Genomic DNA, 11,269 nt, shown 5'->3' on the forward strand with positions numbered 1-11,269 from the left:
AAAATGGACCTCGTGATCCTGGTGGCTCAGCAGTAAAGAATCCACCGGCCAATACAGGAGACGCAGGTTCAATCCCTGGGTTGGGAAGATCCCCTGGAGAAGGAAATAGCAACCCACTCCAGTATTCTTGCCTAGAAAATCCCATGGACAGAAGAGCCTGGCAGACTACAGCCCAAGGGGTCACAGAGTCAGACAATACTCAGCTACTAAAAAACAACAACAAACAAAAGAAATAGCCGTAAACAAAATGGACATCAACCAAATTGAGAAGTCTAAGAATTCTTCAGGCAACCACATTACCAACACATGGAAGGTGGAGTCCCTGACTTAACTCCCATCACTCAGGTGCTGGTTCCTCACCTCGGCTCCCAGCAGTGGGACCCACTGCCCGTCACACCGCCCTGTCACTCAGCTTCTGCAGGTCTGCCTCCGCCTCCCTCTGCCAGGCGAGGAGCTCCTCAAAGGAGGAAGGGCCTGTCTTCCCTCTCATACAACATTACTAAATAAATGCCAACCAATGATCCACTGAGAAAGCTCCTAGGAGGATACACTCTGCGCTTACAGACCCGAGGGTGGTGAATGGATGCCTCAAGGTTAGGAAGCGGCATGGCCTTTGCTAAAGGCAACTGCCTCAGGTCTACACCCTCCCCACTTACCATGCCGCTTGGCAAATGAATTGCTCTAACTGAAAACCTCTGTTTCTTCAACATTGGAGACTCCTGTAGTATCCCCTCCAGGATACTGGAATAAAATCTACCCACTCTATGAATAAACATTGGGCAGGAGGAACATTCCTATCTGTTTAGAGCCTGTTTAGAGCATTTAAAGAAATGCTTTAAAATTTTTTTCTCTACCTCTAGAATGCTCAAACTACCACACAATTGCACTCATCTCACACACTAGTAAAGTAATGCTCAAAATTCTCCAAGCCAGGCTTCAGCAATATGTGAACCGGGAACTTCCTGATGTTCAAGCTGGTTTTAGAAAAGGCAGAGGAACCGGAGATCAAATTGCCAACATCCATTGGATCATGGAAAAAGCAAGAGAGTTCCAGAAAAACATCTATTTCTGCTTTATTGACTATGTCAAAGCCTTTGACTGTGTGGATCACAATAAACTGTGGAAAATTCTGAAAGAGATGGGAATACCAGACCACCTGATCTGCCTCTTGAGAAATTGGTATGCAGGTCAGGAAGCAACAGTTAGGACTGGACATGGAACAACAGACTGGTTCCAAATAGGAAAAGGAGTTCGTCAAGGCTGTATATTGTCACCCTGTTTATTTACCTTATATGCAGAGTACATCATGAGAAACGCCGGACTGGAAGAAACACAAACTGGAATCAAGATTGCCGGGAGAAATATCAATAACCTCAGATATGCAGATGACACCACCCTTATGGCAGAAAGTGAAGAGGAACTCAAAAGCCTCTTGATGAAAGTGAAAGTGGAGAGTGAAAAAGTTGGCTTAAAGCTCAACATTCAGAAAACGAAGATCATGGCATCCGGTCCCACCACCTCATGGGAAATAGATGGAGAAACAGTGGAAACAGTGTCAGACTTTATTTTTCGGGGCTCCAAAATCACTGCAGATGGTGATTGCAGCCATGAAATTAAAAGACGCTTACTCCTTGGAAGGAAAGTTATGACCAAGCTAGACAGCATATTCAAAAGCAGAGACATTACTTTGCCAACAAAGGTTTGTCTTGTCAAGGCTATGGTTTTTCCTGTGGTCATGTATGGATGTGAGAGTTGGACTGTGAAGAAGGCTGAGAGCCGAAGAATTGATGCTTTTGAACTGTGGTGTTGGAGAAGACTCTCCAGAGTCCCTTGGACTGCAAGGAGATCCAACCAGTCCATTCTGAAGGAGATCAGCCCTGGGATTTCTTTGGAAGGAATGATGCTAAAGCTGAAACTCCAGTACTTTGGCCACCTCATGCGAAGAGTTGACTCATTGGAAAAGACTCTGATGCTGGGAGGGATTGGGGGCAGGAGGAGAAGGGGACGACAGAGGATGAGATGGCTGGATGGCATCACTGACTCGATGAACGTGAGTCTGAGTGAACTCCGGGAGTTGGTGATGGACAGGGAGGCCTGGCGTGCTGCAATTCATGGGGTCGCAAAGAGTCGGACACGACTGGGCGACTGATCTGATCTGATCTGAGTATTCTAAATATAAACAACCCAGGTACTGTAAATACAGTATTAAATCTCTGATTAACTTTTCTAAATAAAAAAATTAGCTCTAACTATAGCTTTCTGGGGATTCCCAGATGGCACTAGTGGTAAAGACCCTGTCTGCCAATGCCGGGGATGGAAGAGGCATGGATTTGATCCCTGGGTTGGAAGATCCCCTGGAGGAGGGCACGGCAACCCACTCCAGTATTCTTGCCTGGAGAATCCCATGGACAGAAGAGCCTGGCGGGCTATAGTCCATGGGGTCACAAAGAGCTGGACATGACTGAAGTGACTTAGCACAGCACAGCACAGCTTTCCACCACAGCTTTCCAGTTATAACATTTCAAAATGGGAAACAACAGTGGAGAGCATGTAGTGTGAGACCTGGGGAGATGTCAGCTACTATTTACTGACTTCTCCCAACAAACATTTCCTGACAGCCTCCTGTGTACCAAACACGAGGGACGTGTGTGTGTTTGAGTGTCTGTGTGTCAGTCGCTCAGTCATGTCCGACTCTTTGCCACCTCGTAGACTGTAGCCCACCAGGCTCCTCTGTCCATGGAATTCTCCATCCAAGAATACTGGAGTGGGTTGTCATTCCTTTCTGCAGGGGATTTTCCCATCCCAGGGATCGAACCCAGGTCTCCAGCATTGCAGGCAGATTCTTTATTCTCTGAGCCACCAAGGAAACCATGGAGTACTCATCAGACAATCCTCTCCCTCCAAACCACCAACACATAATTATCATACCACTCAGGAAGTGTCCTTGGGGGTATGCACTGTCTGCATGGCAGAAGTCCAGCAGAGTGGTAGGCAGAGGGCAGAGGGAGAGAACAGGTGGAATGTGTGAGTGAGAGGCAGATGCAGAGGAAGGCTTCCTGGAGGAGGCAAGACCTGCATGCAAGTAACAGCCCAGTTGTGACAAAGCAGGTACTTTCACATATACTGGTGAGTATAAGTTAGTATGAATTACACAAATTCGTAAAACACTATTTGGAAGTAAAACAGGTAATATCTAAGGAAAAATCTGCATGACTCCTGACCTGGCAACTACAATCCTATATAAAAGCACCTGACAAATACACATGTACAAGGATGTAAAGACAACTGTGCAAGGATGTGTGCAGCGCTGCTTGTAAGCAGGCAAAAACTAGAAAGAATCTAAAAGGCACCCTTGGAATGACTGAATGAATCACGGCATAAAAGCATCATAAAGCCATTAAAGACAATGCAGGGACTTCAGGCATTGATAGGGAAAGATGTTTAAGATATGTCAGGAAATAAAACAAGCCAAAGGAGAGTACATGCAGTAAATGCCAATGTACAGAAAACTACACAAACACAGACAATACGCCAGCAAGTGCAGAGAAACAGTGGAAAACCAGACTTTCACTCCTGACATTACAACTTTTTTTTTCTTTTACCTATGCACATATTTCGCATTTTAAAAACTAAACACTTTTAAATAAAAAGCTGAAGAATGGTCACTCTGACCCCTTTACAGAGAATGGATTTGAGGCAGATGAGACTGGAGACAGGAAGGCAAGTGGGCCAGGCTCAGTACACAGTTATATGAGCTCTCCTAACAGCTTGTGAGATCCAGGTACTATCCTCACCCTGCAAATGAGGAAACAACTTGGAGACAGGAAGTACCTTGCCCAGATTCTCAGCTGGAGAGTAGCATAGCCTGGATTTGAACCGAGGTGTATTTGACTACAATATCCATGTTCTTCCCAATATACTACTGGAATATCTCTAATTTTATTTAGAAAGTAAAGTGATTGTCAAAGGGCTAGTTAGGACCAGGACAAAATAACACAGACCTTCACATCTTATCTTGTTGGCTTCAACCCACCTAGACACTTTTCTTCTGATGGTGAAGATAATGCAGTGATCCACAGAATCAAACCTTTAATCACACTAACGCTTCAGAATACCCAGGGCATTCAATATTTAAATAAACTGACTGCTGTGATTAAAAGCAGACTGTCACAATCACCTTCTTTGTTTCAATGCTTGCTGCTAAAAGTTTTAATCAAATTGTTCTTTTTCCCTACTTTATTCTTATTAAAAATAGTATTCGTGTGTGTTTGTTAGTCATTCAGTCGTGTCTGACTCTTTGAGACCCTAAAGACTGTAGCCCACCAGGCTCCTCTGTCCATGGAATTCTCCAGGCAAGAATACTGGAGTGAGTATCTATTCTCTTCTCCAGGGATCTTAGCACAACTTTCATCTTCTCTGAATAACCAAAAACCTCACAGCATCTCAGGGCCACTCTTTTGAACATCAGTTCTTAACTTATGGCATATACTATGACACAGAATAACAATTAGTAGTTGGTTATCATGTCACTCACAGTTGGATCCTAAGGATCTAGCAAGAATTCCTCCCACTGGCCCCTTGCAGTCATCAGTCTCCCCACCTCCAGCCCTGATACTCAATGTTGTGAGTAAAGGCCTCATTGTGCCCGAGACACACCAACAGCCGAAGTGCTCTCCCAGCCTCCATTCCTGATACCTCCAATCCACAGCACACACACCACATGAGAAAGATCTGTGCACATGAAAACCTTTACACGAATGCTCAAGCAGCTATATCTATAATAGTTCAAAACTGGAAGAAATCCAGATGTCTTTCAGTGGGTGAGTGGTTAAACAAAGTGCTGTACATCCATCCATACAATGGACTACCACCCGGCACTAAAAATGATTGAATTACTGATGTTCAACAACAATTGGGGTAGGTCATAGGGCATTATGAAATTTTCGTGATAAAAGCCAATTTCCAAAGGTCCATAATCCATGTATACAACATCCCTAAAATGAAAAATTACAGAGATATAGAACAGATTAGTGGTCGCGAGGGGTTATGGATGGTGGGGGGGAAGGAGGACAGTGTGGTTATAAAGGGGTAGTACAAGGGAGATCTTTGGGATGATGAAATAGTTCTGTATCTTGATGATGACGATGGTGGTTATATGAACCTCCATATGTGATAAAATGACATAGAACTACACAAACACTGTATCGACACTAACTGCCTGGCTCTGGTATTGCACGACAGCTATATAAACACACAGCCATCGGGGGCAACCGGGTGAAGGGGGCACAGGGCCTCTCTGTGCTATTTGTGCAACCTCTTAGGATTTGTACTTATTTCAAAATAGGAATTAAAGAGATTTGTTGAAAAGGATTTGTGATTATACTACTCTTATGTTTGAGTTCCTTCAATAGTGACCGATTCCTGAGAACAGCAGAGGCGTTCTGTAGGGCCTCTGGCTCACTCTCAAGCATTATCAAGCCCCCTGGGAGCAGCAGACTCCAGCTCCTGCACACCTTCAGGTCTCTCTGCCTGAAATGACTTCCCTCCCGCTTCTGTGTTTCTGGCCAACCTTCATCTTCCCAAGTCCAGGGCAAGCACCTGCTTTTCTGCAAGTCTTCCTCAGTAGGGCTTCCTTTCCAACCGTGACAGGCACTCCCCATTTTTTGAGCACCACAATCTGTATTCGTTTGCCTTGCAAGTCTATCTCCACTTCTACTCTGTGAGCTCCTCTATTTCTCAGTCCTCTACTAATTACACAGTGGGTGCCAGTAAATACTTGTTAAAGGAAAACTAAATGGGATGGTAAGTGCAAGGCAGCTCTGAAGTCAGAGGGCAGTGGGTCTGCCATTTATCTGGGTGAGTGAACTTGGGCAAGCACTTATACTCATCTGTAGAAGAGGGATAACTGCAGAATCAACCTCAGCGGACAGCTAGCACAGTACTCAGCACAGGCCAGAGTATTCACCTTAGCCGACCTTAGAACAGATCTTACCACACCCATTCTGCTTCTTCCAAATACCTGCATTCTGAATATGTGAACTCAACCCTGATGAGTGCAAAGGCTGATGACATGGTTAACGCTGGTGAGCACCTCCATGAAAGACACGACAGGAGGCAACGCACAGAATTTACTTTTCATTCTAGGCTGTGACACGTAGATGGTGTGTCATGAAATTTTTAGAAGTCATCCACTTTACAACATATAATAGTAGCTATGTTTCTGAGAGTTAAGAGTTAGAAAAACAGATTTGATTCCAGAATCGCAGCTGGGGGATTCACTACCTGGTTTGCATCCTTAAGCCTAGATATTCTGAAATCAAACTAGTAGCAGCATCAATTTAGATACACAATATTCAAACAGTGTAACAAATTACATTATTTACAATTCTGTAGAAATATATGTGCATGTATAAATATATATATTTTAAGGAAAAGGAGTTGTTTTACAGGCGATCATTATTATTCCTTCTCTCAGAATCATTGTAGGGAGTAGAGCTATGCTTTTTAAAAAACTTGTTCTAAATAAAATTTGTTTTTAAGCCAAATCCCCAGGTTTTTCCTATGCTGGCCTATGGAAAGACAGACTAATAGGTGATTTTCACACTGTTCATTCTCCTAATGCCAAATAATTCAGGTATGGAAATACTTTAAATAACAACCTCAAAACAGGCCAGAATTTATTTAATATAAAGAGAGTTAACATTAACACCTCGCTTTTGAAAAACTGAAAGTGTTAGTTGCTCAGTTGTTTCCAGGTTCCTGTGTCTTTGGGATTTTCCAGGCAGGAATACTGGAGTGGGTTGCCATTCCCTTCTCCGGGGGTTCTTCCTGACCCAGGGATTGAACCGGGATCTCCTGCACTGCAGGCAGATTCTTTACCGTCTGAGCCACAAGGGAGGTGAAAAAAAATCCACCTCATTTGTAATTCATATATCCTTAGAATCTATTTTTATTATTCCTGAAATGTTTTAGAGTATGTAGTCTTTGCTTAAGAAAGGTTCTTAGGTAAAATTAGCTAGGAGAAAGGGGGAGTAGAATATTTTATAAAATCCAAAAACAAAAAAAATGAACCAAGAAACCGAATGAAATTAAAGAAAATCAATTTGCTGAATTCCACTTTCAAATGTCTAGTAAATTTCCTTAGCTATAAGGAATTCCTATGCTAAAATTGAGACTACTATTGCTGATTATTTTTATATCTATTAATTTACACCCCAACATCTTCCAAAGAGGATTTGAGGCACCAGTTAAAAATATTTTAACTGGCAATCCAAAGGCCAATTTAAAATCTGAAAAGACCCACAGTGCTTTATAAAAAATGAATTCTTGCTGTGCAAAAGATACACAAACTTGTCCCATATGGCCTTTTAATGACTCAAAGGGTCCAGGCACTGAGTATCAACAGTAGCTAACATCATAGTGTGAGCCAATCAAGACTATTTGCCTCTAGAGGAAGCGCACACCCCACCTAAGAAGGCTCCCTGAATCCAACCAAACCTTGTCTAAATCCAACTACAAATTTTCAAGAAATAGAGAAACACAAGAAATGACATTGCAGAGGTACAATCAGTAAAATCCCATTAACAGAAATACTATCGCGTCAGCAAATAAACTACAAGGAAAAGAAAAACAGAAATAAAGAGGATCTACAGATTCAAAGACATTATCAACCAATCACAATATATGGTCCTTATCTGGATCTGTATTCCAAGGAAGAAACTATTAAAGAAACTATAAAATTTATGAGACAACTGGAAATTTGAGTGCTGGCTGGCTATTTGATATTACAGAATGACTAATTACTGCTTTTCCAAGTTTGAAAGAATTCTTATTTTTAAAATTTTTCAGATGTAAACTGAAAAATTTATGGGTGAAATGACACGATAGTTAGGATTTGCTTGAAAATAATAGTGCAGTGTGTGTTGGGGGTGTGTGAGAGCTGCAGGCATGAGGTCAGGGGGGAACCAGGTTGGCCAGTGGTTAGTGACTGCTGAAGCTGGATACTACTCTGTTTACTTTCCCACATGTTTGAGATCTCTCATAATAAAACAGTTACAACGAAGACTGTTGTTGAAACCAGGTCATACAATCACAGAAGGGCAAATACAAATTTAACAATTCTTAAGGAAAATTATGTAAAAATGTCACCTTCTTAACCAAGTATAACTAGATCAGAGACAGCTGTGCACGCACGTGTGTTAGTCACTTCAGGCATGTCCGACTCTTTGCGACCCTATGGACTGAAGCCTGCCAGGCTCCTCTGTCCATGGGATTCTTCAGGCGAGAATACTGGAGTGGGCTGCCATGCCCTCCTACTGCCAAATCAACAATGTTAAGGAAAAAATGTGGTTTTGTTTTACCTCATATATCATGAAATAAATTGGTTTACTCACTATTAATTGCGTCATCTGGCACTTTTCTCTATCCAGAAAATTAAGATATTTTATTTTAAATAGACAAATTGAGATGTACCCTCTAACATTTATTTAGGAAGGCCAAATAAACACATTTTAATCTGTCAACAAATTATTTAAAGTGGTGTCCTGAAAAGTTAAGTTCTCAGGAGTAGATTCTCCTCAAGAAACTCAGGAAAATTCCTCTTCAGAGATGACTGTGCCAAAATAGGATTGTTTTTAACCCTGTAGGATCCTTTTGAAGGGGAAAAAAAAGGGTTAAATGAAGGGAAACGATATCTAGATTGGATTTTATTCTTCCAGAACAAATTAAGAGCCAAAGAGACTACTCAGAGCTAAGGGACTCAGGAAAGAATGCTGATCTGCGGGAGACCTGGGTTCAAATTTCACTTTCCAGCTGCTTGCTACAAAACAGACTGCCGAAACTCTGGGAGGCTGTTTCCTCCTGTGTAGAAAGTGGAGGCTAGCAGGCTTCCTAGCTGCTATCACAGGGCTCCAGTGACAAAAGAGAGTTCCTGGACAATTAGGGACTAGCTCCCCTAGTTGTGTGCTACCTTTCTAGCTCACTGCAACTCTTCCCTCCTAAACAACCTGCCTTGAAGTCCGGAGTCCGACAATCCTGAAATAAAACTGAATGAGGTCTGCATTTTGCTTGGCTCACAGCACTGAAAACATTTTAAAATAAGCTACTGCCAACAATTAAAAATGAAGAGAGTACAGATACAAATCTCAAATTCTGACTTCTTTCTAAAAATTGCTGGGTAAGTGGCGTCTGGTTCTCCAGGGTCTCCACTACTCCAATCTCTCACATCCGGCCCCACAGGCTAATTTTTGACCCCAATATTGGGCTGAATATTGGAGAAGGGGATGACGGAGAATGAGATGGTTGGATGGCATCACCGACTTAATGAACATGAGTTTAAGCAAGCCCTGGGAGTTGGTGATGGACAAGGAAGCCTGGCGTGCTGCAGTCCATAGGGTCCCAAAGAGTCGCACGTGATTGAGCGACTGAACTCAACTGATTGGGCTGAAGTTCCTCCTTCACCCTGCCCTTGCCCACTTCTTGTCTTCCCCTGGACCTGACAAGTTTCTCATCACCATTCAAGTCAACTCCAGCACCAGCCAAGCACCACCGCCTCCTCCAAGTTTCCACAGCACAGCCCCTCTACAGCAAGCTGTCCGAGCACTGTCTGCATGTCTCCTTTCTCTGCTGGTCTCTTGGGCTCTCTGGAGGAAGGGACCCTGTTGCTACTGACTTTGTGTCCCCAGGGCCGAGCAGAAAGCTGACCTAGATAATGTAGAATTCAATGTGTCCTGAATGCGAGGAAGGAAGTTACAGCTAAAACATTATAAAAATGTCAGATTTTATATTACAGCTTGTTCTGATAGTTACCAAATAAAGGGGTCAAGGACATTAAAATGTTTCACAAAACTAAAGCAACCTACCATCTGCATGTAAGTTTCACAAGTTAGTCAGAAGTCACTAAATAAACAGAAAGCAGAGGCAACAGGCTGGCAGGGTCATTCATTCATTTACTCACTTAACTGATATTACTGAATACTTACTGTGTGCTTTCTAAGCACTGGGGATAAAGCAGTGGACAAATCAGACAACTACCTGTTTTCATAAAGCTATAATCCTAATGGGAGAAACAGAAAATAAACAGGCAAATCAATAGAATAGTTTCAAACCAGATACTGGGAAGAAAAGTAATGTAATGAGACAGAATGACTAAAGGAGGAGAAAGGGTGGTCAAGGAAAGCATTCTGTAAATTGAAACATGTGAGGAGAAGGACCAGAAGGAGTCAGCTGTGCAAAGATCCGGGAGGCAACTCCAATCACTGGATACATGTGCAAAGGTCCTGAGGTAAACAGAGCTGAGGGTTCAAGGCCAGTAAAATGGGTTGGTTAGGAGACCAGTGCTCCGGGTTGGGGGACTTGTCGGGGGTGAGCTGGTCAGGGCCCGCTCAGGCACTGCTGGGCACCGAGTATGCAATGACAAGGCACTTGGGGAGCACGAGGATGGGGGACTCTGGGCGGACTCTGCTACACTCAAACCAGCAAGGAGCAGTATCCCGCCCAATTTTCCACAAGTGTGCACCGGGCGGGCTCCTGCCCAGGGCCTTTCACACACATTCATGGAGCTTGACAACAACACTGTCCAAAACGGTAGACATTTCCCCCACTTTGCCTAGGGGAAAACAGAGGAACAGCAAGGATCAGTGCCTTCGCCAAGGTCGCAGGAATCAGATCCCAGGCTCTGAGCATCCGGGAGGAGGTATGCAGCTGGGTGCCAAACAATCGGGGCGGGGGAGGGGGCGCCCACAGACCCTACAGCAGGTCTGCCGGGGCCAGAGCGGGGAGCGAGCCAGCAGCTCTGGGGCGCGGACAGCCGGGCGTAAGGGGGTGACTGCGGCAGTCTGGAGGAAGAGGGGCTGCGGCCGGGGTCTCCAGCACCCCGCAGACCCCACAGAACCCGGTCTTCCCGCTCCGCACCACCCTGTCCTCGCGGAGCCTGGCCTCGCGGCCTTCCCGCCGCCCCTCCCCGGCGAGGCTCGGTCCCAGAGTCCCCGCTGGGCCTAACCCGCCCGCCGGGCTCACCTCGCCTCCCCGCCGCCGCGCCAGAGGGAGAGGGCAGGCGGGTGGACTGGCGGCGCAGCGCGCTAGCTGCTCGCGGCTCCGCTGCTCCGGGCTCGGCCGGCCGCCCCGCCCCGCTCTCCTCCGCTCCGCCCCGCCGCCGCCGTCGCCGCCGCCGCAAAGGGTGTGAGGGGCGCCGGGGCGCTTAAGACCCTTCCGGTCTGGATTGCTTCTCCTCCGCTGCAGCCGCCGCCGCGGCGCCCGGCCTGACCGACCC

The 11,269-nt window shown here is 44.9% G+C and overlaps 1 protein-coding gene across 6 annotated transcripts in view; it reads right to left on the reverse strand.

Moving 5' to 3' along the window:
• MAPK9 (mitogen-activated protein kinase 9) overlaps positions 1-11,269 on the reverse strand; it is a 68,144-nt gene extending 56,875 nt beyond the window's left edge. For 3 of the 6 annotated variants that reach the window (XM_027548480.1, XM_027548481.1, XM_027548482.1), the window contains exon 1: positions 11,017-11,236. The gene's annotated coding sequence lies outside the window, so the exon portion shown is untranslated. Of the gene's footprint in view, positions 1-11,016 lie in introns of all 6 variants that reach the window. The other 3 variants (XM_027548483.1, XM_027548478.1, XM_027548479.1) reach the window with 3 other exon arrangements.

Source organism: Bos indicus x Bos taurus, chromosome 7, assembly GCF_003369695.1.
Source record: "Bos indicus x Bos taurus breed Angus x Brahman F1 hybrid chromosome 7, Bos_hybrid_MaternalHap_v2.0, whole genome shotgun sequence".
Lineage (NCBI taxonomy): Eukaryota > Metazoa > Chordata > Mammalia > Artiodactyla > Bovidae > Bos > Bos indicus x Bos taurus.